General features: G+C 39.6%; 1 protein-coding gene and 1 long non-coding RNA gene across 7 annotated transcripts in view; both read left to right on the top strand.

The window, feature by feature from the left end:
- Window positions 1-213: 213 nt before the first annotated feature.
- On the top strand, window positions 214-4,611 carry LOC111772850 (uncharacterized). Its single transcript, XR_002806937.2, has 3 exons — window positions 214-641; window positions 1,423-1,571; window positions 4,042-4,611. It is a non-coding gene; the product is annotated as an uncharacterized lncRNA (long non-coding RNA).
- A 2,395-nt stretch (window positions 4,612-7,006) lies between these two features.
- The window catches only part of BMPR1B (bone morphogenetic protein receptor type 1B), a 377,788-nt gene continuing 362,848 nt past the window's right edge, over window positions 7,007-21,946 (top strand). For 2 of the 6 annotated variants that reach the window (XM_070262233.1, XM_023637703.2), the window contains exon 1: window positions 7,035-7,150. The gene's annotated coding sequence lies outside the window, so the exon portion shown is untranslated. Of the gene's footprint in view, window positions 7,151-21,946 lie in introns of all 6 variants that reach the window. The other 4 variants (XM_070262222.1, XM_070262220.1, XM_023637699.2 and 1 more) reach the window with 3 other exon arrangements.

The following is a 21,946-nucleotide window of genomic DNA, read 5'->3' as shown; positions in this document are numbered from 1 at the left end:
GTGTGTTTTTTCCTTCATTTAAAATTTTTCCCCTATTTTTCAGCTTTTATAAATCCCCAACAAAACTCCATGTATCCTGCTGCTTGTTATACACCATTTTCAGGATGTTAACTGTTGTTTCATAGGAACTTTTTGAGTGGCCAATACAACTGGGAATCTACAGATGGTTCTAGAATCCAGCCTCATGATTCTAACATAATTGTGAAGTTTTATAGTTCTATCCTCCTTCAACAGCAAAGATATATAGAGCACCTCTTATGTGCTAGGCACCATGCTGCGTGTTAAGAATATAAAAAGCTATAAAATATACGAGAATGGTAATGCTGAAGTGTGAGAAGGAGTGACTAATAAGCCTGGGGAAATGAAGATAGATTTTATGAAAGAAAAGACATTTGACTAGGCTCTAGAAGGTGAATGTTGGATGACGAAGGGATAGCGGTCAGGGCGCCAGACGGCATCCCAGCCAGGAGAAATTGCGGGAGGTGTGAAGACGTTTGGCAAGCAGCCTGTGAGTCTGCAGTGTTTGGCAGGAGATGTGCTGGAAAAGGATGCTGAGGTCAGATTGTGATGGGCCCGGAAGGTCTACTGGGATGCTGGACCTACTTTGTAGGCAAACAGGAACGTCGAGATTTTGTAAGCAGGTGAATTATAATCAGATCTTCAACATTTCACGTATTCTGACTTACTATGTAAATATCTAGCTCGACTTAATGAATAGTGCTACTTAACCAAATCACAGATCTGCTCTACGTGTTAAAATAGAATTCTGCCAGAGAGAAAAGATATATTTTAGAACATAGTTTCTTCAATTTCCTTCCTTAATCTTTCGCTTCCTCATTCCTGTTATTTTTTGTTATTTGGAGGACTTCTTTTCTCTTTTGGTTCTTTCCTCCTTAGACTTTGGTTCTGTCATTTTCCTTAACATCAACAGCAGTGTGAAACTTCATGATTCGTTGAATGTTGCCAAGGAGAGCTGTGGCTTTATCCTGAAGTATGCCCCGGAAACCATCGATTTAGCTATTTTATTTTGTGGTATGGAAATCTATATAGCCTTCAGTGCTCTAGTATGAATATCCCCACAGTGTATCATTTCAATGCCTACGATATTCTTATAATTAGGAATGTCAACAAGTAATCCCTAAAATGTCTTCTTTTAGTTAAGCGCTTATACTCACTATTAGTTCTAACATTAACACAGTGTTAAATCTTTATACATTCATATAAAGCAGTCTCTGAATTCATGGAACAGAGGTTAAATTTCTTTCCTCCACTAGCTTAAAACAATTCTATTAATTTAAGAACATACGTTGGATAGAATAGGCTTTTAGTTAATGAGCCAAAACCCATTGTTTTCAGGTAGTTTAATTGGAGACTTGCTCTTCATGTGTTTTTATTCCCTAAGTTTTCTGTTCTTTTTTCTAGTACTGAAGGAAATAGTTGCTGTATATTTCTTCCTGAGGCACACACTGTAAATATACTGTGAGTCAGGAAAACACTGAGAAGTTCCAAGGTTGGCAAATCATTTTAGAAGGAAAAAGTCATCAGGAACATGAGACTCCAAAGAAACAGATGTAAGAATTACTTTTTATAAGTTTTGTTGCAAAAAGTTTCCCTAATTTTCCAGTTTTAGGAATTAGGTAGGTATATGGATCAGAATGGTTCAGAGAAAAAGACGCTTGGGCTTTAGAATTTAGAAAAAGTTTTGAAAATTGAAATGACATTGTATTTAAATCCAGTTTCAAAAGGATTAATTTATATCAGGCCCTGGATAATGTGGCTGCATACAAATAGGTGGGTATTATATCTGCATTTATTAAGAAAAATTGGAACAATGCTGACAGCAAAAGAAAGTAAAATCATTTTAGCATTTCTACTTCAGATTTTTTTCATGGCTTGTTTCTGTTTCAATTGAGAAATTCTATTTTTCTTGAACTTACATACTAAACAACATTAATTTGTTATAGAACTAGAATGTTTGTTATTTTTTCCTATGTCTAATCACAGTTCTACATAAAAGAAAATAAAGAGAACAGCAGAAAATAGAGTAGAAGCTTTAGGATAAGGATGGGAGTAATTTGATGTGCATTTTAATTGAGAGATTACCACTGATGTTTTATGCACCAGAACGAATTATCAGCAATATATTCATTCATATTAATATTTATTATTTAACAGTCATATTAATATTATTAACATGAATATTTATATAAATTATATAAATTACATTTATGTTGATATTTGTATTAATATTTAAATTATTCACATTAGTTATGTTAAATATCGGTTCAGAAAGTAGAAAGGGGTCTTAGAGATTTTTGGTCTGCCCTCCTACCCACTGTAGGAACCTGCTCTGTCATATCCCATCTCTACCTCTGCTTGAAAGCTTGTGATGGAATCTCATGACCTTTGATGCAATCTGCTATACAACATGAAAGAAAATCTGATTTTGAGCTAAACTCACCCATATCTAGCTAGCAAAAGTGGTTGTGTTAAAAAAAAAAAAACAAGGCTAAAGAGAGTAATAAAAGATAGGGGAGGGTCCTCAGGAAGTTCATGACTTGGCAGAGGGCCTCGCCAAGGGCATTAAATGCAGACCCAGGAGTGGGAGCGGGAATTTTAAAAGCCACAGATCCTATTGCTTCCCATGTTCCTGGCATCACCAGCTTTTCCCCAGCTGTTACCTTTCCAAGGAGCTCAAGAAACTGTTTAACAAAATATAGAGGAATCAAGTACTTTGCCTTTCCACAATTTCTAGGGTCAGGCTCACATATTATCTTAGATTCAAGATCTTTAGGTATTTTTGTCCAGTGTTTGTTCGTTGGGTACTTAAAAATGTTCTCCCTGCCATAGAGTAGTTTAGTTCACTGAATAAGCCGGAGGTGCTGTAGCCACACTGCCTGGCTTCATATCCTGCCTCTTCCGCTTTGCATGCTCTCTAACAACTCTGTGCCTCGATTTCCTCATCTGTAAAATGGGAATGGAACAGTACAACCTTACTATGAGACCTCAATGTGTTAATACGTGTGAAGTACTTAGTAGTTGCCTAACACATGGTAATGACTCAATAAACTTGGCTTTTATTATAGAAGCTACACGTTTCACCAATACTTACACATTCTCATATTAACAAGTAAGAATTTATATACTCTGGTGGTTAAGAGGTTTAATCTCTTATTTCATGTATGGCAAGTCGATGCGTTAGCAGTGGGTTATAAGACAACCACGGTGGTAGGAATCACAGGAAAAGAGTCGATTTCTTCCTTTTGCTGAAATATTTCTTTCACTTGATTCTTAAAATATCTCAAAGAGACAATCTTTTATTCCCCATTTAGAGAGAAATGACTCAAAAGCACACATTCTAGAATGATACTTAACATAGGACGCCTCGATTTATAATAAAATCTTAATGGTGGGCAGATTCTTCACGGTTTTGGAAGAGGGGGAAGTGGAAGAGGGAAAGATGTGGGAGGAAGGTTATGGATGAAGAAGTTGGAGGAAGGGGAAGCTGACAGCACAGAAGCGAGCTCACCAAATCTCTGGGTTTCTCAGCTCTGCCCTATTTGCTATGTGTAAATTCCCCAAATAGCAGAGCTGGGAGAATGTCTTCCTTAATGGGAAAGAAGCCTGAGAATTCTTTGAGAGTTCTTGCTTTTGCTGCCCTGGTGTCCTCTCCTGAGACATTTGGAACTTTTAGATGATTTACTTTTACAATTGGATAAAAAAGAAATTGTGCTTTTGCCCAAATTTGTCATTCCACCAAGCCTCTCTCTCTCTCTCTCTCTCTCTCTCTCTCTCTCTCTCTCTCTCTCTCTCTCTCTCTCGTCTTCCCAATGGCTCCTCCCCCAGTGGTCCCTACTTTCTTTAAAAGCACCACCATCCCAGGCGGCAAAGCAGGGAATAGGCTTCTACAACGTTCTCCATCCAAGTGTCTTTCAAGTCTGCTGGTGGTCCTGGAGGCCATGTCACTATCTTGGTTCAGATCTTCACTCTTTACATGACAGACTCCTAATTGGTTCTGTGCTTCCATTTCTCCCCCTCTAGGTACCTCTAAATGATCTGAAGATCCAAGTCTACCATTAACTCCTGGGTTTAAAAATCTCTAATGCTTCCCCATCGCCTAACGAGGACAAACCTATTACAGCATATCTGACAAGGCCATTCCTGAACCCTGCCCAGTCTGAGTCACCTGCTGCATCTTCTCCTCAGAACTGGGGTAGGAGCATTGAGCTACCAGCTGCTCCTAAATGCACTATGCTTTTTCATACTGTTCCCTTTGCTTAGGATGCTATTCTCTTTCTAATCATCCTTTGATCTCTAAAGATACCTCAGGACCGTGAGAAAAGGTGATCTCTGCAGTTTCTCCTGACATTCCCGGGCAGAATATTTCCTTTTTCTGTGCTCCAACAATTGTGTGTTCATGTATTGATTACCATACTTCTCACATGTTCTAATTAATATATATATGTGTGTGTGTGTATATATATATATATATATATAGCTTGTCTCTTCTCCTGTCAGTTTCAAGAAGGGATGAACAGGGTTTGAATCTCAAACATCAGGTAGTGGTATGTCATAGATACTCAATAAATGTTGATTGTTGAATGGCTTATACTCCAGATTCCCCATCCCTGCCTATTGATAATGCTCCTTCTAAGCCCCACCTCAACAAGGTTTGCTTGATTGGCATGTTTTGTGATTCTCTCCCAACCAGAGTGTTTTTTTGAAAAATGAAAACCTGGGAGGCTGGCCTGGTGGTGTAGTGGTTAAATTCACACGCTCCACTTTGGCTGCCTGGGGTTCACAGGTTTGGATCCCGGGTGTGGACCTAGCATCGCTTGTCAAATTACACTGTGGAGGCATCCCATGTACGAACTAGAGGAAGATTGGCACAGATGTTAGCTCAGCAACAATCTTCCTCAAGCAAAAAGAATAAGATTGGCAACAGATGTTAGCTCAGCAACAATCTTCCTCACACACACACACACACGCACCCCATGGAAATTTCTTTATTCTTCTGATTTGGACTTTTTAAAAATATCTAATAATTAAAAAAAAATTCTATAATTGTAATTTAATTGGAATGGAATCTATCTTCCCCACCCAGGGATGCCTGTATTCCCTGGATCAGTGTCTTATGTCCAGCAGATGCTTAGAAGGATATTTGCCAAATAGAATTAAGCTAAGGAAAGCCGTCTTAGTACAGCTTCTGAAAAGATGTGGATAACCCAAACACACTCTGCGCCAACACTTTTCCCATAGTGTCTGATTTATTTTGCTGTAGTCTGTGAGGACTAGAAGTCTAAGAGGAAAAAATATATCTGTCATATAAAAGTTAGTAATTCACACAGTAGAAGAAGTTGCTTCAATCAGATTTCTTCCTTTAAACCTAGTTAATGTCAGAGGATGGGATGATATGAAATTTGAGGAGCAGGAGGAAGGTAATTTAGGAGCAGAGAGGACTTGGGGTGAGGGTTAAATGGGTGTCTTCTACCTTGGGATTCTTGGGACAATAAAATGAGTACGGGGACCAGGGACTAGACTGGAGTTTGAATAAGGGAGGCAAGATAATGTCAATGACAAACACTACCTGTTTTAAAAATTTCTAGTATCCTGTTAAACAGAACTTTCTACTTTCAATCTGGCACCAGGAACCAGAATGCAGGTTAGTCCTGATAATATTAGGGTTCAGATACACTATGGGGCAAACAGACGTTAGAGGGGACCCTAACATTTCTCTGGGTACTATGTGCTACATTTCACAGACTCATCAATATATGCCTGGGGCATGACCTGCTCCCAAGTGGGAGCTGCATAAAATAAATTTTTACACAATTTAGTTTCCTATTAAGTTCAAGGGGTTATATTTAATGTCTAACATAAAAAGTTTTAATGGGAATATTTTAAGAAAAGGGAAGAGTTGAAAGAAAATGTAGGCTAAGAATTAAATAGACCATAGAAATAGACGTGAAGAAAATTGGAACACTATTTCAAAGTGAAATTGTATTATTTAAAAATCGCACGCTTGATGGTGACTAGAGAGGGTTTATCAATATATTTGGAAGACGGAAAAATTTAACAAAAGGAGGAAATTAATTCTGGAGGATAGGCAGCTGAAAGTCACTGGGAGGAAAAAAATATTTGGAAGTCATTCGATAGCTCCCGGGGAGATAGAATTGGCAAAATGGCTGATTTTAAAAAGTTAACAATTCTCCCCAAGTCTCCTGAGAGGCTGTGGACTAGCTTAATTTATATTCACCTCCTTAGAGAATGTTTCAACACTTAAAGATTTAGCAAGGAGACCACAAAATAAAGACGTTACATCCTTTTCCAAAATAAACACTACTGATTGTAAAGTTTCATCATATACAAATGGCAGGGGTTTTCTTTTTATTAGTTTTTGTTTGCTTGTTTTTGTTTGTTTTTCACAGTTTTATTTGAAGAAAGGAAATATTTCATTTCCCTAGGCGGCCCAACTATGTATCTTTCAGGGTTCCTAACGCCCCCGTCCAGAACTGCAGGCATAATTTGATGTATATGAGTATTTTTTATGAGGTGTGTCAACGTTGTATCAACTTCTGAAAAGTGTGAATGGCCCTGAAAAGTTGAAACCCACTGCACTCGGTCATCTTCGGGAGCCCCTTCCAGCTCTCCAAGGACAGCCGTTCCGCGAACCTTTGTTCATCAAACCTAGGTTGCGTTGAAGCCCCTTCTCCACACGACCGAGCAGGCACCCAGGACCGAAACCGCAGCGATGCCCTGAGCGGCGGCCGCAGCGCGGGGAGGCAGCCTGGGCCGGGCCGGGCGCGGTGCGGGCGTGAGGCGCGGGCTCCCGCTGCCCTCGCCACGCCTCGCCCGGGCGGCGGCGCTGGGGCCGCTCCAAGCGCGTGGAGAAGTGTAATCCCTCCGCTAAGTACTTGGCTCTCAGTCTCCAATCACTAGTGGGAGCTGGAGAGGGCAAGTGAAAAAAAAAATTCCAGCGGCCGCCGAGCAGCGAGAGGGAAAAAAAAAAGTCCCGCGGCGGCGGCGGCGGCGGCGGCAGAGCGGCCGCGGCGGCCAGAAGTTGACGGGGCGGCGGGCGCGGGGCGCGGCGGCGGCGGCCCGACGGTGCGGGGAGGCGGCGCCCAGGACGCCGGTGCCGAGCGCTCGGCGGGTAAGGCGCGCGGGCTCGGGGGCCTGGCCCGGGGCGCGGGCTCGGCGCGGGGGCCCGGGCAGGACGGAGCGGGCGGGGGGCGGCGGGGTGAGGAGGGGCGGCGGCGGCCCGCGCTTTGTGCGCCGGCGGCTCTGCCGGGCCCCCGAGGCCCCGTGCCCGAGCGGGCAAGGGCGGCGGGCGGGACACGTGCGCCGGAGCTGGGGCAGGGGGCGCGCCGGGGCAGGAGGTGGGACCTGCAGCCGAGGGCTGGCCCGGGAGGGGCGCGCGGGGCAGCGCGGAGCCCGGGAGCCCGGCGAGGCAGCCCCGGCCCGGCGTGCGGAGCCACCTGCCCCGGCCGCTCCCGGGAGCCGGCGCCGCGGGGGAGCGCGGGGGGCCGGGGCCGGGCGGGACCGGCCGCCTCTCGCCCCCGTCCGCCGCGCCGTCTCTCTCGCGCTCTCGGTGTTCCCCCTCCGTCGTCTTCCCGTTCCCGCTGCTCTGTCTCTCTCCCTCCCCAGCCCCTCGGTCTGTCCGTCTGTCCATCCGTCCCCCTCTCCCCACCTCCTCCTCGCGCGCCGTGCCTCCCTCTCTGCCGCCGCATCTCCTCGCGGACTCCCACACTCTTTGGTCTCCAGTCCAGGCTGACTTTCCGCTCCTTGTCTCCCTGGCGCTCTTTGCCTCTGCCTCTCGCTCTCTGCACCCATCCATCTCCTAGTCCCCGTTCCTGTCACAGCCCCGTATTTCTGCCTGTCGCTCGGCGTGTGAGGGTTTCAGACAGAGACAAGATCCTCCGGAAGTTGTCCCGGGCGGGCTCTTAGCCCTTTAGAGCCGCACCGCGCCGGCTGGAGTCTCGGTCCTTCGGGTTTGCTCCCCATAGAATGGGGACACACTGGTTTCCTTGAGTTATTAGGGATTGCCCTTTTCTTAGTCACCTTTCCACCAAGGTGAGTCAGTGGCTGAGCAGCCACAAAGGTGCCAGTGAAAGAAAACAGAAGAAGAGAGGTGTGTTATTCCCTCCAACATATAAAGAGAACGTACCAAACGTATCTGCAGTGAAGCAGAACCACCTGAGAAAAGGTTCCTGAATTCTGGAAAGAAACACAAAAGGCTCCACCAATAATGAGAGGAGGCAGCGAAAAAGTATTTGAAAATAATTAGAAAGAGCACTTATGGAAATTCCTTGCTATACTAAACTCATGCCAACTAATATCTGTTTTCTTACATATATTTTTAGGATCCTAGTGACAACTCTCCTAATTATTGTTTTGGGAAAATTATGGGAAATGTCCTGTGTCAACTGGGACATTTGTCTTTAAGAAAATATTCAGTCTTTGTACTCTTATACCTCTTTACACTCTGGTGATCAAGAAGAATTATTTCTAACTGCAAAGAAAATAGGAAAGGATTTGTCAGTAATTTTAAAACATGAGACATTCCAGAGATCAATAATGTCTTTGGAAAACTTTCACTATAAGGATGTTTTGAAGGATATTACATCTTAGTGAAATATGCAGGTTATTACACACTTAGATCATTGTGTGATACAAAAAAATGGTGTGTAAGCAAATCATAGTAGTGATGGTTTTTTATGGGAAACATAGCTGCGAAATTAATTGCTCTGATTTTCACTGTTTTCTTTAGTCATGCATAATGTACCTTTGTTTTTAGCAAAATCTGGCCTAGGGCTGCAAAACTTGATACAGTGTGTTGTTTGTCCAATCTGAATTACCATTTAGAAAACCACCTTTTCCTTTTGGTCACAAGATATAAGTTGATATGATCTCATTACTCATATGCTGGGGTCTGCTGATGAATTTTAATGAGATTGATTTGTGATTTTAAGTCAAAATGTTAGTTTTTGGTAAGTTAAACTCTTGATTTATGTCATGTTAGTGAATCATCACTATTTCTAGGGGCTTTGCCACCTTGTCTGCCAGGTGCTGCACACCATTTAGCCCAGGCAGGGGTGTCTGAAGCTCCCTGTTAGATTATCATCCCTGTGGGCCGTGCTGCCTCTACTCATGGCATGTTCATGTGTGTCCCTCAAAATGTTGCAGTCATAAAATAATATTTATGAAGAGGAAATTGACTTAATTTTTCCTCATAAACTTTGAGAACTGCATGAGATGGCCTGATAAATTAATGTTATGACAGTAAATGCTGATTGTGTTACTATTTGTTTAGAAATCTAAGTTTAAAAATATGAGGACTGTTTTGTCTGGACTACTTTCTCATTGAGGTGAGAGAGTGTTCCTTTTCTTTCCTTCTCTGAATTTCAGATGCCCGGCACTGTGCTAGGCATAGGATAGGTTCTCAAAAAGTCCTTGAAGATCTGTTTGTTCTCTTGCAATTTGTCTAGAATGTGTGGTACTGATTCTTTGTAGATGCAGTAGCTCGAGGGAAAAATATTAGCATGGTCTAATAGCGCATCATAGAGTGAGGGATGAGAAGGTCTTAGAAGGCGTCTCATCATACACATTAATGTTAAAGATGAAGCGAATGAGGCCCAAAGAGTTTGAAAACCATGGTTAGAAACAGACAGTGAAGCCACGTGGGCTATGGAACTGAGACTGTGTCACAGGTCTTTTCACTAGAAGTGGATAAATCTGTCTATTATTAGAAGCTAACAGTTACTATCTAAACTGAAGATTTCTCATGCCAGCCAATAAAAGCCATGCATGAAATTTGTCAATTTGTGGTAACTGATAAGCATTTGTTATACATATGCATGGAGGTAATATTTATCTTTTAGAATGTTGATCTTTAAGTTCTGTTATGTGCTAAGCATTGTTCTGGGTGCTAACTTTGTCATCTTGGGCAGACTCATTATTTCTACCTGCAAAGAAGATTTGAGCTCTCTGGACTTGAATTTTCTCCTCTGTAACTTTGAGTTTGTGTGTTGAAGGGGGATGGGGAGAAAAGAAAGGAAGTTTGGACCAGATTAGTGGCTCTTTTTGATGTTTTTCTTCAAGACCACCGATTTAAGTCCCAGAACAACTGGAAATTCATCTGTTTTACATATCAGGCTTCCTTTGGAGCTCTTGTTTGAAAAAAGGCTAACAGTTTAAAAAAAGCTCAAAGACCACTTCACTTGATGTTTTCCAATCTCCCTTCCAGGCCTTGAATTTCGTAAGATACTTTCGAACTTTTCAATCTGGGTATCTCAGTATGGTTGGTGAAAGTATTAAGGGTGGAAAGAGAAACTGATTTTTCCTGAGAGATGCTAGTTTCAGGTTTCCATATGCCAAAGTTGGCATGATGGTGGAAATTCAAGTAGAAGTGGTGTGAGATAGAGAGACAGGCCAGAATTCAGGGGAGGGCGGGGCCAGGGCTAGAAATGCAGATTTAAAAGTCATTCACATTGAATTAATAATTAAAATTGAGGAAACATCAAACATTTTAGGGATAGATTCTGGAGAGAGAAATAAATGAAGATATAGATGTGGACAAGAAGGACGTTTTATGTTACTTCTGAGTATTTTTGAAGCTGATCTATAGTATTAAGAAGAAAGGATAATGCATAACTTACATCAGGCAATAATCTGCTTTCATGATTTTTAGAGCATCCACTTAGAGCCAGTTATCCTAATGGCATTTATTTTTACTTGAATATTTGAGTGCCTACTCTCTGCCTGGCATTATTATATGCTTTGGGGACACTGCAGCCCTAAGAGACACAAAGTCCTTGCTGTCGTTGAACTTGCATTCTAGAGGGTGAAAACACGACTATAAACAAGCATACAAGTAAGATCATTTCCAATAGAGAAAATTGCCATTAGGAAAATAACAGGGTGATATGACAGCAAGTGACTGAGGCTACTTTGTATGTGATGATCAAGGAAGGCCTCCCTAAGGATATTCCTGAATTACAAGGAGGAGCCAGCCCAGTGAGGACCTGGGAGAACTCCCTGTCAGAGGGAACATCAGGGCTGTCTGTAAGGCAGCAGCAAGCTGCGCACACGCTGGCCAGTGCGGTTGGACGCGGGCTGTTAGGGGAAATGGTAGGAATGAGGTCAGAGAGATAGCCAGGCCCATGTTATGAAGTATGTATTTTATTCACAGTACGTCTGATTAAACCACCCTGGAGGATTTTTAGCAGAAGTGAACAAATATGACTTAGCGTGTCTGTCTGTAGGGTGAGCAAGAATGTCTGAAGTAAGACGATGTGGGAGGCCATGAGAAGGATCTAGCTGAGAGTTTGTTGGTTTGGCCAAGGGTGGAACCTGGAGAGATTGATCAGACATTGTTCTTATCACTGAATAAGAGTCACTAAGTTGAATCATCTTTTTTGTTTCCCCTTGATCTGTCTTGCAGCAACCCACTGGTTCAACAGTTGCTTTTAATTTTAAAATTCAGACTTCAGCACCTTCTCTCAGTTTCCAGATGTCACCTCTTTACCTGCCCTCAGATATCTCCTGGGCTGCAAGCTTCTTGGCTCAGAGACTGTAGTATGTCCCGGGAGGTGTTGTGGTAAGATTCTGTAGGGCTCGGGTGATCTTTGGACAACCTGGGCATGCTTGGCTCTTTCAACTACTCTCTGTTCACTTCATTTTGCATAAAGTTTATGTTCTAGTTGCAAAGTAAAGAAAGCAAGTCAGAATTCTGCTAAACAGCTTGAGTGTCATTTTTCTCTAGCCCTCACCATTGAAAACTTTGCACGCTTCTTGAAGGCCTTCCCGGTAAAGTGCGCAGTGTTACATATGGATGTCGCTCGTTGTGGATCCAGCCCTCTGCAGAGAGCTTGGTATAGTAGGCATTCAGTCACTCTCTGGAATGCTGTTGGGTGCAGTGTATTAGAGACTCATAGTTTTGATTCAGCTGACTTTATTTTTCCTGTCTTTCAACAAATATATGGCTGCATGTGCCTTCAGCTTTAGAAGATGTTAAGTAGCAAGTTTGGAAATGATATTTCTGAAGGTTGTATTTACTTATTGGCTAAAGCAAAAAAGATACAGGCCAATATATCTCTTTATAACATTTCTTGCCTGGCTGTCTTGAGATAAACAGTTTACTCATTTTTATAGCAGATAGATATGGATTTAAACAAGTACAGACACATCTGTCACTAGTTAATTTGTTGATTTATGGATCTAAAATGATTCCAAGGAAGTCTGTAATGATGGTGCCTTTATCTAAATTAATCTCCTGATAGAAATCGGGTGAGTTTCATCTAATACACTTTAAAACCATCTATAAAAGGTACTAAATTATCATCAGTTCTTTTCCTGGAAACAAGCTTCTATTCTGCTGCTGTTCGATAAACATTTAGCTATAATAGTGCACATAATGGGGATTGTCCCCACATCCGTCCTCTTATTACGGAATGAAGTGCTCGACTCAGTGGGAATGCAGACACCTCGCATCACCTTATTTTTATGTATCTAGCAATTCTGTTTGTTTCTTTAGATCCCTTTCAGTTAGTCAAGAATCCCTTCTGTATCTGAACATCTTCTCTTCCTGTCTAGCTCCATTTTGCTAAAGCCTCATGCATTATTCCCATTGACTTCTATGTCAGGTAACTTCTGTTTGCCTCTCCAGATCCACTCTTAAACCTTCTACCTTGTACTGCCTGCCCATGAGCATACCTGGCTGAGCTGCTCTGATTTCCAGATGGCTCAGGTCATGGGGAAGCCCCAGCAGGAGATCAGAGGGAGGGTGGAAGAGGGTCTTTATTCTCTGGGCTCCTTCCCTGATAGATCAGCTTGGGCTGCCTGTGTCCCTGCACTGAAGTCACTGCTCCTCGTACGGGAGCCTTTTTCATGTCACTCTGTCCTTCCAAATTCCTGTAATCTCTGGAATAGCTCCTCTGCTTTGACTCCCTGATTGACGCCACTGCCCTTCAGGTTCTTTTACGCTCCTGCCTACACCTTCTTAAATTGTTTGTTTGTAAATAAATCCTCTTCGGCTTATCAGAAGCTATAACAATTAAGGTCCCATTTTCTGTTGCTTGAGCTTCCGAAAGCCGCCTCCTTTTCAGAGCCTTCTTGGAATGTTAAGAGCAGTTGGCCCCCTTACTCTGTTGGACATCTGCTTTCCACCACAGATTATATGCTTCTATCCATGCAACAATGGCCTGGAAAACCTAAGGTGTTGTTACATAAGTACTTTTCTGTCAACCTGCTTATTGGTTTAAACTTTCTAGTTAATAGTCTGTACACCTTCTACACGTGTTGTTTGTTTCACTCGCTCCTTTACTCATTCATTAATGCAGTGCGCATGTACAGAATCACTGTTTAAGCCAGGCACTGTTCTAGGCTTGTGGATACTAAAAGGGCAGATGTTTGCCTTTATTTGTCATGAGGACTGGGGAGGGGGCAGGAGATAAAAAACTGAGTGTAATATTTACAAATCAAGTCTGTAATTAGGGCTCTGAAGGATGTCAACAGGGAGCGGAGGTAGAGACTAGTAGAAAGGACTGTCATTTGCCTGAGATCACGAGTAACTGGAGGGCAGGGGCCTTTCTAAGTGGCTGTTGTTGACCTGTGTCTGTTACGCAGGCTCTTTGTATGTGAATATGAAGCTTTTCCCAATGAGACAAATAATGAATCTTCTTGGTAGGAGAATTAGAAATTGCAGGTAAACCTACAGAAAATAAATTGCCTTATACTGTTACCTAAAATTAATATTTTGACACACATATATATATACTCTTTAAGAATTTACTTCTGCATTTGTATGTATTTTTAAACAAAAATAAGATCACATATATTGTTTTGTTTCTTGCAGTTTTCACTTAATCATACATTGATAGCCCCATTCTACATGACTTTATTCATTTTGAAACATATTTAATGTATAATCTGATAGTTAATGATAATAAGGTTCTCAGTCTCCCTGCTGGTTATATTTATCAGAATTTTTAAAACGTTAAATAGGCATGAGGAAAAAAATGAAAATGATCCATAATCCCACTACACAGATAACTTCTAGAAATTGAAACTCTTGGAACTTGAGAGTATGGAAATGGCCTAAGTCATATAGATTTTTATTTCATCAAAACTCCTTTGAATTATGATCTCTTATAAAATTAAATGACAACACATGGAAAATAATTTAACCAAACTTCTCTTGTCCAATTAGTACATTCTAGAAATTTTTGGGCTTAACACCATTGCTAGTTATTTCTATCTCATCACATATTAAATGAAAAATTGGAGTTTGAAGTAGGATGAGCTGTTTGACTAATGCAGGTAAGCAGTTTACATGTAACAGGATGTTCTGCTTGGTTGCGTTTTTCTTCCCAGTGTGTTCCAAAGAACAGTGGTTTTGTGGAATGTCAGGTGTGTAGCCCAGGAGGGATCCCGTGGGTGGCAGCGTGATCTGCTGGTTAACTGTGGGGACTCCGGAGTTTGCCTGCCTGGCTTTCAGTCTTGGCTGTCTCACTTGTGAGCTGTGTGACCTGGGGCAAGTTACTGAACCTTCTGTGTCTCAGCTTCATCATCTGTAAATTGGAGATGACAATACTAGCAATTACTTCGTAGGGTTGTTTGAGGCTTAGAGTAGGGAATGTTTGTAAAGTGTTCAGAACAATGCCAGGCGCATAGTAAACACCACAGAGGCATTTGATGAGTAAATAAATGATCAAAGGAATTTGGGGATTGCTGGTATTTTAAACTGCAAGCCTTCTCTCAGCCTTTATTATGCTGATATGCATTGTGACAATCCCAAGGAGGAGTGTTTGACCGTGAGATTTGTGTTTTCCCTGCATATATCATTGGACTAATGTTCCTCAGAACACACTTTGGGGAAAAATTTATACAAATAACTGACTAAACATTTCGCCAGCATATTGTCTCTTGGAAGAAAGGGGTCATTCTTATTGCCAGGACTTGTTCCTCCACCTGTCACACCTGGTGTAGAGTAGGAACCTAGTTCTCATTATTTTTTTGTTCTCCCCTCCCCCCTTTTTCTTTTTAAAGGTAAAATGAATGATTTTCTTCATTGCCCAGAGAAAGACTTGCTGCCAGTATAGATGTGACTGTACTCGGGGGCTCACTGAGCCCAGGGTTTACAGGGTATAATATTTTCTAAAAAGTTACTTGTTATTTTTTCTAATAATAAAGAATACATATTCATTGAAGTGAACTTGGGAAATATAGGGAACTGTAACAAATAAAAATCACTCCCTCTTCTACCACGCAGAGATAGCCACTATTAACATTTTGGGTGTTTTTTTCTTTACAAAATTTGAGAAGCATAACATAATATGGTTTTGTGTCCTGCCTTTCTTTTTAACTTTATTTATATAATATTCTCAATCCAAGACATGCAGGGATTTCTGCCCCTCAGATGATTGGTAATCTACATTTCAAAAGCACTTCCTTCCTTACTTACCGAATTCTGTGGCCAGAGACAATATGAAAATAAAATAGTGTATGTAGAATGAGTTTCTCTCTCTATTTAAGTATTCTCGGAAATTGGAACCACCTGGTAAGCAGTTGGCAATTCTGTTTAAAAGACCTGGAGTAGGTGACCTCAGGTTGCTTCATTTTTATGAGTCATTCCAGTGTTCTAGCCAGCAGCCAGATGGACACAGACGAATCCGTGACCAGGCTGCTTTGGAGGCATGACTTACTCATCAGAGTGACTGTGAGTGCATTTAGATGATGCTGAGATTAACTAGGAAAAGTTATTCAGGGAAACTGGAATTATTCCAAAATAAACTTAACTATTATTTAATTTTTAAATGATAAATCTGTTCCCTCCATTGCATGTTGGAGGTTGGCTTCTAATATGCTAATATGGAGGGCAAACATCATCTCTAAGTATTTTATCTTGTCCTGTAATTTTGAATAGGAAATAATATTGCATAATGTAAAGACTTTAAAAATACTAATTGTATTGTAAGTTTTCCTCTGTGTACTTCGTAAATGATGGATGCTGTAGTGATTAAAATATAACTGCGCCGTAAGTCCTTTTTCATTCACAAGTCCTTATTCAACAATTTTGAATCTTCATCCCAGTCAAGATGAAATCAATCACTCTTTAAAACACTTATCTGTAACATCTGTAGCAAATGAAAATATTTAAACTCTTTCTGAAGAGGAAAACCATGCTACACTGTTTAATTGAATTAAATTAGCTTTTCATGGAAATTTACCTAGGAGCTGTTTCTGGAACCAATTTGGAAAATGATCTTTGTATTCTGTGGCATTTATGTTTGATTATGTTTTTCTTAGTAATTCTCAATGGACCTGATTCACTCCTTGCTTCTTCAGTCATCAAACCCTTGCGATTTTTGTAGGCAAATTAGGCATTTCCTACCACATAATTATGCATATTTATGGAATAATGTATGTTTCCTCCTTAAATATAGATGGTATAAGATATTCTATAACTTAAAATTATCTAAATTTTATCATTGTAACATTCTATAGAATATGTTAAGGCTGAGATAAAATAGTTGTGTATACATTAACAGCTTACAAAAAGTGTTTTATAGAATTTAAGTTTTGACACCTTTACTAATAAAAGCAGGTACTGTTTTTTATAAAAATGACAGAAAATCCAAAACCCACTTGTGAGTATACTGCCTTGAAACAATCTATATTTCAGGCACATCAAATGTTTTGTGCACTACTTTTTTGCATTCTCTCTTACATTGTAGTCTGTTGTTTTACAAAGCAGTGAAGAAATGGAAAATTGCTTTGAAAAACTCAATGTTCAGGTGTTTTAGCTGTAAAATTTATCATTTGTGATGAACAGTATGGGAATATATTTTATATGCTTGGTACAAGGACTATAACTTAATGCATTTACTTCTTGAATGCTTCAGATTTAGCAGTTTAAAGATAAAACTAACAACCTTTGCTTTAAACCTTTGCTTTATCTGCCAGGAGCTGAATGTCAGAAGCAGCTCTTTTTCTACTCAATCCTGTGAATACGTGAAGACTCTGTTGCATTGTCTTTTACTCTCTTCTTCCCACTCTCTCTCCTCCCCCTTCCCTTCTCTTTTTCTCTCTCTCTTTTGCAGTTGATTTGAAAACACTATTTCCCCTGACTGCTTGTTCTGAGCTGGGGGGTTAGAACCTTCTCGTTTCTAGGATCCTGAACCTCTAGACTGTTTCCAGGGTCCTCACTAGCTTCACCATCCTTGGACTGATTGGAGTTTTGACTAAGTGTGATTGGATTGATGACTTGGTGTTCAGTAGGCGTAACCTTAAAATGCTTTAATAATATCATAGACTGATAATAACAGCAAGATGCATTTCTATTTTGGTATGAAATCACTTACTTAAATATATCATTTTGCTCAAACTATTTTAATGAAATGTCTGTTTTAAACATTGAAAGAAATGCATGCTCATGGCTAAAAAAGCTAAAAATGGAACAAGACATATAAATACACTGTAGATGTTACTTGGATCTAAGCAATTTTCATTCCTTTATACAATCTCTTTGATATACAGCAATCTATAATTGCATTATATAGGTTTTCATCAAATACTCTCTAGCTCCTATTTTATTTGAAATTTCATGTATTTAATAAAGTTGTGGTTTGAAAGCCGTTATTATGCATTCTTAAACATTTTTCTTATAACTTACTAGCATGCAGCCTGACTTACCGTGAGACTGTAAATTCCTTTTTTGGCTCATCTCTCTTAAACCTGGACGTTATAATGCAGTTTAACAATAATATTTTACATCTTTAGTTCGTAAATAATGTCTTTCTTACAAATGGAATTATTAAATATTTATGCAATATGAATGAACTTGGTGCCATACTGTAAATTAAAGTGTGTCAAAGAGATAATCAATTCTTGCTCTTAGGGGAAATATGTTTAAAATCACAGATGATACGCTATTGAAAAATAAATACAGAGCACAAACAGACTGAAAAAGGGGAAGACAGAATGGGAAGTGGATGAGAACATCGATGAAATGCTAAGGTGGTTCAGTCTGTTGTTCCGTCTTTAGGCGATGCCATCAGGGGATGTGTCAGGGAAAGCTAGGATTGGTCTTGCATGATTTCACTTTCAAAATTTATTATGTATCCTCCAAATATCTTAGTTTTCCTCAGTGTAAACTACTGCCCTATTCTTGGAACTGATTTGTATTTTTTAGCTTGTTTAACTTCTTGGCTTTATGTTTCATTCCTCAACCAAATTGTGTATTCTAGTTTAAGTATAGCAGCAGTTCCCTAGGCCTCTTTTGGCCTTGTCCGTACTCTCCATCATCATATAGAGTCTGTGAGTCTTGACATCTATGCTGTTTCCTTGTAGCCTTTACCTTTCTGGACTGTAAGAATGCTGACCTTTCTTGTTTTCCTTCATAGGCCTATCCTGTGGTCCTTTTGATCATTTATTTTTATTTGCTTGATTTCCTCAGTTTCTAAACCTATTTTTCCTTCCTTTTAGGTGAAAGTAGAGTTATAGTTTTTTCACTCAGAAGTAGATATTTTTGGAGTGTTAGGCTGTGTTAGACAGTTAGTATGTCAAGTAAAGATGAACTATGGTTTCAAATAGGTTAAAAACCATGTTTTTTGTTCTTCAGTGATGTCAGTGCCATTGTTAGCTTTGTTGGCCATGAGAACACATTAATGGAATGACTTTTAGGCTCCTTTTTGTGATAACTAAGGCCCATTATCCTGAGAAGTACAGTCTGCATACTTCCTCCCCTACATGCATAACCCTATAGTTTTCCAGTTTGAATCTTTTTAATGTTTTCCCCCTAGTAACTCGTAAAGTTTTGGAAATATTGTAGGTTATCCTACTGACTTGGCATTTCGCATATTGGAAAAACTTAGTATCTTTTGCAGACCTGGAAAATTTAATCTACATTTCCTCTTCTACATCATTTATAAAGATGTTAAATAAGACCCCTTCCAGCCCCTTCCCTGTTTCTAGTTATCCTGCTGAAGTAATGCCTTTTTCACTGTCTTCCTTGTTTCTCCAGTAAAAGTTCATCTAATCCTACAGTGACTCAGTTCTTTTTAATAACTTTTGTGATGGTACCTTCTCAAGGGCTTTTTAAAAAAATAGAGTAGATTATGTCCACTGGTTCCTCCCTCAAGGCTCCACACAGCTTTTAATTTGCCAAGACATGATTTTGTCCGAAAAACATCAAACCTAGCCCCCATTGTTTGCTAAATTCTTCAGTGACCTTATGCTTTAGCATGTGTAGACTTCACAAATTTCTCAAATTGCCAAGGAATAATTTTAACACTAGATTGGGGAAATTTGAAAGAGTGTGGATGAAAGAGATGAAATTTAGCATTAATGTGGATGGTTGAGATACAATTGTACATAAGCAAGCAAAAAACAAAGAAGTTACTGTGTTTGCATCTTTCCGGTATTCCAGGCAATGTGCTAAATAAGCCCATCGCGTTTGTAGTAGTGATCGTCATCTTCATTTTAGAGACGAAGGAACTTAAGGCACAGTGAGGTTGAGCAGGTGGTAGTCCAGGATTCTAACAGGCCTGTCTGATTCTAATTCCGTGCTTGCATGTTGGAGGCCTGTTAGGGACAGATGTTGTGTTAGTTACTGATGATACAGAGGTGGCAGACACTCAGCCCTGATTGTCCAAGAACTTGGGAAGACTCCTGAGGGAAGGAAGAGACCTTTTCGTAATGACTGCATGAGGTGGTAATTGCATGTGGAATGTGTGAAGAGCACAGAGAAAGGTTGATCATTAAAGATGGTTCAAAGTAGAGACTTGGTGTATTGATCATATTTTGACAAGAGAGGTGGATAAAGAGAGAAAAATGTTTAAAATCTTTGGAAAAATATATTTTGAACCTTAAATGATATAATCTTTTTTTTTTTCCAGTTACGAAACAGAGTGTACTGTCAGTGTTTTTCAGAGCCAAGTTACCACATCTTTACTAAAATTGACTTCCATTTAATCCACATATTTTGTGTGTGTGAGAGAGAGAGAAGGGGCATTTAACATAGGTTAAACGTAGTAACATTTTAGTGACTTTGGAAAATCAGATAACTCAGGTAATTTGCTAAGACTATAGAGATGCAAATGATGAAAAAAGATCATTTAAAAATGATCAGTTTATCTGAAATTACATTTTAAAACTTAAGACATTATTTTGAAGGAAGCTCAATAACATATACCTAATAGACATTGAATTATGGAGGTTGGCAAAAGTTCAGTTGTTAGAAGGGACTGGAAGGGATGTACTAAAAACACAAACACCTTCAGGGGGAGTTTGATCTTGAAACTCTTGTAGGTATTTTTTCTAAAATGTAAATGACTCTAGATCATCATCTGTAAGAGAGATCTCACCTGTATTTTCTCTCTTCTACTTTGGTTTGTTAGAATGTGCTAGAGTGGATGGAAATAAAATTACTGCAGTGGTTTTCCAGGCTGGTGTGTAACCTGCCAAAACTGACATTGTCTACACTTAGAGGGTTTGCTTCATATCTTCACACGTCTTTTCCAGAAAGAATTATAAAATCTCTTTGTTTTGAGTGTAATTTTGTTGTTTTCGCAGGGCAAAATGCAGTGAGGGTCTTTTGGCTGTGGCTGTGGAGTTTAGCTGAAGCAGAGTTATTAAATTAATAAAGAAATCTTTAGTTTCCAAAATAACTGGATTAAATGTGTATTTAATCTGGAGCCAAAGTACCATAAGGAAAGCAAAGTTTAAAATGGATTTAGGCATTAAAATGGTAAATTAAAAAAAATTTAATATTACAAATACTATGTGTATGTTAAATCAACACATTTTCACTAGTCCAGTAATCACCATTTGATTTTCCAAAGGAATATAAATTTTGCAAAAGCATAACTATGCTATAGTATAATTTGTAACAAATAGAAAACTTCCTTAGTGACTCCTTATATTCCAAAATACAATTTTTCCATTATGGAAAATTATATTTATGTTGAACATAAATAATCAGATATTTGCTTCACTAATGATCCAGATTATTTTAAAATCATGTTACTGGATTTAACGATGCGACCTCTGTTCTGCGACCTTGTGTATTCTGGAGGCTTGTTATGCATGTCAAGGGTATTTCCTTTTATTTGTTTTAATTTTACCTGCCATTTAAATCATTGAATGACCCTTCATAATTTTATTATGAAACCATATAATAAGGAAGGACTAGTTGATTATTTTTTACTTTAACTTTCATAATCTCATATAATTCAAATCTTCTTTGTGTTCTCATTTCTCAGGTCAAATAATTCTTGTTTTGCAATTTCTCATCACAGTAATGGATGAGATAGAGTAATATGTTTCAATACATTTATTGTTCTTACTTTAACATTTTACATCTGCTTTCTCTTTCAGGGGAGGGAGGCAAGTAGTATGTTGAAAAGAGCACACGATTGGGAGGGAGGAAATGTTATAATTAGTTTTGGAGCCTCATACTGATCACTTAAATAAAAGATTGGCCAAGCTCTCTAAGGTCTTTCTGGCTATGAAAGGCTGTGATTCTATAACCCAAATTGGCAAATCTTATCAGAGTTCAGAATTATAGTGTGGCGTTAGTTTCTTGAGAGCGAGGCACCATGACTGTTTCATGTATGTAGTTTTTTTCCTTCAGGTGGTTTTTGGAATTTCAGAGACAGAAGGGAATAGTCACAAATCACTTCCCTTCCAAACCTTATCACCTCTGAGATTTTATAATTTCTCTACATGAGAGACTGCTACTTAAAAATCATATAATTATACTGTGTACCATTTTACCTGCTTTTATAAATAAACCCTTTACTGGGGGGTCCCAGATAATTTTGGTCAGTGGGAGGTAATTCTGCCGCAATCAATACTGTACTCCTTTCTTGGAATTATTTTCCAAGAACTGTAAGGCAGTTGTTGAAAAAGGTTTTGTTCAGAAGTCAGGTTCAGTTTCATATTTAAC

The sequence above is a fragment of the Equus caballus genome, chromosome 3 (genome assembly GCF_041296265.1).
Source record: "Equus caballus isolate H_3958 breed thoroughbred chromosome 3, TB-T2T, whole genome shotgun sequence".
NCBI lineage: Eukaryota > Metazoa > Chordata > Mammalia > Perissodactyla > Equidae > Equus > Equus caballus.
The sequence above is the reverse complement of the archived record's forward strand: the minus strand, read 5'-3'. Positions and strand labels throughout refer to the sequence as shown.